This window comes from Ailuropoda melanoleuca, chromosome 8 (genome assembly GCF_002007445.2).
Source record: "Ailuropoda melanoleuca isolate Jingjing chromosome 8, ASM200744v2, whole genome shotgun sequence".
Lineage (NCBI taxonomy): Eukaryota > Metazoa > Chordata > Mammalia > Carnivora > Ursidae > Ailuropoda > Ailuropoda melanoleuca.
Genome location: NC_048225.1, coordinates 6,101,589 through 6,106,192, shown reverse-complemented (window position 1 = coordinate 6,106,192; position 4,604 = coordinate 6,101,589).

Here is a 4,604-nt window from a genome sequence, read left to right as displayed (position 1 = left end):
GACTCTAGATCACTGTTCCTTTGTCCACCCCGTAGCTGATGTCATTTTCTTTCAGCTTGACAAGAGCCCTGTACCGACCTAGTTAAGGTTTCCGATTCTAAAGAACCTTCTCAGATATGACTGTGCCTCCAATTGCCTCAACCTGGAAACCCATCTGCAATCCTTCCTCAAAACCAGTTCCCCCATGAGTCACTCCTATGGACAACACCCTTGTCAGATTCCCAGCTAAGTCCAGGACCCATCTATGAAAGGGGACTTGTAGAAGGCTCAAAAAAACAAAAATGTAAAGCATCTCAGCCTAACCATACAGCAATACCAAATGTTCTCTAGGTTTGGTGACACCCTCGGTAGATGTAGGCCAAACTAAAGAGCCACTACGGATTTCCGAATAAGGATAACAGGTGAGACAACCTTGTTTCTGTGTTCTCTCACTTCTTTAAAACTCCTCCCTTTCTGGGCTGAAGCTTGGAGAAGAGAAAAAAAAGAGATATCTATCTCTCATGCGTCTTTCCTCCACCCTTCCAAATGCCCTGGATTGGAAGGGGTGAAGTTTTCTCTACATGCAGTATTTCTCACATTTAAGTATGCATCAGAATCACCTACAGGGCTTGTTAAAAAATAGATTCCCAAGCCCTATCCCTAGAGTTTCTGTTCAGTAAGTCTGAGGTGGGACCAGGGAATTTGCATTTCTAACAAGTTCCCAAGTGATACTGATACTGCTGGTCTAGGGACCACACTTTGAGACCCAGATTGTTTTTTCCTACACCTTAAAAGAGCTCTGGGGTCTGAATAAGGGTGCTTTCTCTCTCTCTCTCTCTCTATATATATATATATCGAACTCTGTGAAAATAATCCTGTAAGCTCAGACCTTGATTTGTGAGACAGGACCTAGACCAATTGGGTAGATCCTACATTACTTTAACATGCCTGGTTTGCAAGCCTACTTTCTCACTGCTTTTTATTTTGCATGCCAGCAGCTGAAAACTCTGCACATTCTATGTATTCCTTCTGCAACATCCCTAACATACCTGCAGGCAGATGTATCGTTAGCTGAGTGAGGAGATAAGTCATGAACTCAGAAAGGAAAAAAAAAGAAAAACAAAAAAACACATTACGATATTTTCAAAAATATACCCCACTAGATACATGTTTTGCCACTGGAATTGTAGAAAAAAATTGTTCTCTTCAAACAAATGCATTTTCTTCCTTGAATGACAGCCACATAGCCTCCTCCTGGTGCCTCCTCTGTTGAGCTGACACAGAAAGCTCAATACTTGAGGTTCCATTTGGTGGTTTCTTTTAGCTGATATTTTCTAAACAATCCCCCCCCCCAACCTACCTTATTAGTCCTCTTTATTCCTGGATTCTTTTTCTTTCGCCCGTTTACAAAATTTTTTTTTTTTAATTTTTAAGTAGGGTTCCTTTTGTCTTTGATCGAAGGTTCACCGGCATAAAGACCACAAAAGTTCTTTGCAAAAACACAGTCCTTTCTCAGCTGTCCCAAAGGATGGCTAGGGGAGAAGTCTGTGTCCAATCTCAGTTTTATGGGAAAGAGTAGGGCCCTAACCCAGAGTTAGGTGGTATTAAGGATAATTAAAGCTGAGTTTCTGCCCTCAGGTAGGAGGATGCAAAAACAGAAAAGCATATTTGGGGACTAATTGGACAACTCTCCTTCCCTTAGGTGAAGCATGCCAGAGGGGCGGGGAAGGTAGAGAGCAGAGAGGTAATCATAATTGGGATAGTTTGAGGGCTTCCTCCAAAAGTCCCTCTACTCCCCAAATACTTGTATTCCCCACGCCATCATTAATTTTTCATGCAGGTTGTTGTCTCCAGATGTACCCTTATAAATGCCAATAGTCCTGGTAGGTATGCCACATCCAGAAAAAGAACATTTTGATAAAACAAAGGGGTGGGAGAGAATGCAGTTCATGACTGCTAACAGGAATGGATAAACCTTGATTCAGGGTTCCCCAGAAGCCAGAAGACAGCACAAGCCCACAAGAGAGCAGGGCACAGCTAAAGCTGAAACACCAAAAAAGAGCAGAGACACGTGGGGTAGCTCACTCATTAGTGAAGTGCAGAGGCTTCTCAAAGTGCAGCAGGGACAATCAAGACCAGAGTCCCAGTACTACGCACTGGGGTTCCATTCACATCTTAGAATCATGACCTTAGAGTTGTGCAGTGGACAGCCTGGGCAGCTATATGTGGCACCCCAAGTCCTACAGAAGCCAAAACAAATCACCACAAGAAGACACAGAATGCTCCCTTGGGCCACAATCTCTCCCATTCTAAACTGAATGAAGCATCCCTGTGAAAATGCTAAATCTCAAGACTTGCCAAGTTGGCCAAAAACAAGCATGCTCTTCAAAAGCCTTAATTTACGAAGTTAACTGCCAGAACTGCACATAGCCTTCGGGCTAAACAAGGGAAAAAACATGCTGCCTTCAACTGCTGCTCTTGCTTACCTAAAGCTTTTAAAGAGAATCAGGAGAGCCAAAGGCCAGCAGGGGGAAAAAAAGGGTTTCCGTGGAATCCTAGAAAGGGCCATGATAGGAAAAGATGGAAATCAAAGATAACTGTGATCCATCCCAATCTGTACCTGCAAGAGCCACCTTCCATGAGTTTCCACAGCTTCTCGCTCTTCCCGAGGAGGCTACGGAGCTCCCACGGGGCGTCCTGCTGCATTCCACCAATTGGCTATTCATTGCCTTCTCAGAAGACCACCTGATCTAGTTTGTTCAAACACAACGTCAGCAAAATTGTCATTAAAAACCTGTATAAAGACAGCTGTGCCAACAGGTGGGTTTTCTCAGCTGTGCTGTAAATTAGCATCCTTGGGCAAGTGACTCCTCTCTGGGCCTCAGGTGTTTTGCACGAAGCCTGGGGGTCAGGCTCCGTGCTGCCCAAGGGTCCGTCCAACTCCAACACGGCTATGTGTGACCCTCGATAGTTCCTTTGGCGTCTTTCCCATTATTAGCTAAGGCCTATCGCCGTCCCTCTGTGATGGAAGGCAAGGCCCTGCCCTGTTTCTTGAGCAGCTCTGCAAAGGCCTCAGACCACCTGCCTCTCACATCGCGTCCTTTGGGATTTCTTTGCAAAGGCCACGTTTGGTGTCCTTTGCTAAGCATCAGGCCCCAAACTGCAGGTAAAGAGTGCAGTCCACTGCCCCCCAGTCTGTGGGAATCCCTTGCGCTGAAGCCGCGGGCGCTTCCCCTTCCTGCCCCGGGTGAAGGCTTGGCGAGGCTCTCCACAGGGAGGCAAGCACAGCACATGCCCCTTGGCACCTCACCTGGGCTTGCCCTGGTGTTGCGGGGGGGAGGGGGGTGCCCACTCTCCCACCAGCCCCTTCCGTCCAAACAGCCCTCAGCAAGACTCCGGCCCCTAGAGCAGCGCCTCCCCCTGGGGCAGGGCCCGCCTGCCACCTGCTGCGGAGCCAGTGGACGAAGCCACAGCAGAAGGAAACCGTGCTTTCAGGATCTGAGAGAAAACGACGAACCACGGAAGCTCTTTGAGGCGCCTCAGGCCCTGCCTTTTAAAGTTTCCATTCATTCTGGGATGAAATGGGGCTACTCCAAGGAGACGTCTGCTCTTTTCATCCCCCTTCCCGGGCTCCTGCGTTCTGGAAGCTGCGAAGGACGCTCCTGGAGCTCCCGCCTCGCCCCTGCTTCTTCCGTCAGAGCGCTGCCCGCATGACTGAACGGGCTAGCTCATCGTCACAAAAAGGCAGCAGCAATACAGAATCACACGTATCGATCAAGTCCTGTGTTTGGGTCGTGCGCCGGAAGCCTTGCCAGGGTTCTGTCTCTGGAGGTTCCGGAGAGCGGACCCGCGCTTGTCCCCAGTGCCACCCTGTCGGGCAGACGGCTCACCCCCTCCTGACCCTGGAAGCTCAGTTCCGCCCACTACTCCCACAGCCCGAGCCCATTTCCAGGGCACACCGCCTTCAGAGAGAAGCTTGCTGGAGAACCTGTGGTCGAACACGAGACCACCCTGTTTCCTGTTAAGACCTTTTCCACTTCTCAGATTCTGGGCGCAGCTGTGGAGATCTAGTCAACTTGCTGCCGCCCAGGCAAGCCGCCAAAGGAAGTTCCGCGTTGCTCATCAAACCCGCCACCCAACAATGTGGAGTGGCCGTCTCTTTCCTGGGTCTCTCCCTGCCCCCTCTGTTTAGGGGACAGTTCCAGATTTCTTCGGCGGGGCGGGGCGGGGAGCGCCTGAGTTTTTGGACCAACATGTATCTTCACAAACACCTGTGAGGTCAGAACTGCCCTTAATTAACCCCACTTCATAAAGATGATGAAACTGAATGTCAGAGATGTTAATTTGCCTGTGGTCCCTTGGCTAGTAAACGGAGCTGGGATTAGAACCCAGGCGGTTTGGGGACAAAGCCTGCACTGGCTGCTCCTCCGCGCACAGTAAGCCAGGCCCTTCCACATCCCAGCTCCCACGGCCTTCAGCTCCCCATAACTCCAGTCACCCAGCTTTTACCACCAGGCTTCCAAGAATCTAGACCCAATCCTGATCTCAGGCAGAAGGTGGAAAAGGGATGTAAGTGGTTTTGTACATCTACTTAGGATGAAGACACCCTTTCCTCTGGCTCTACC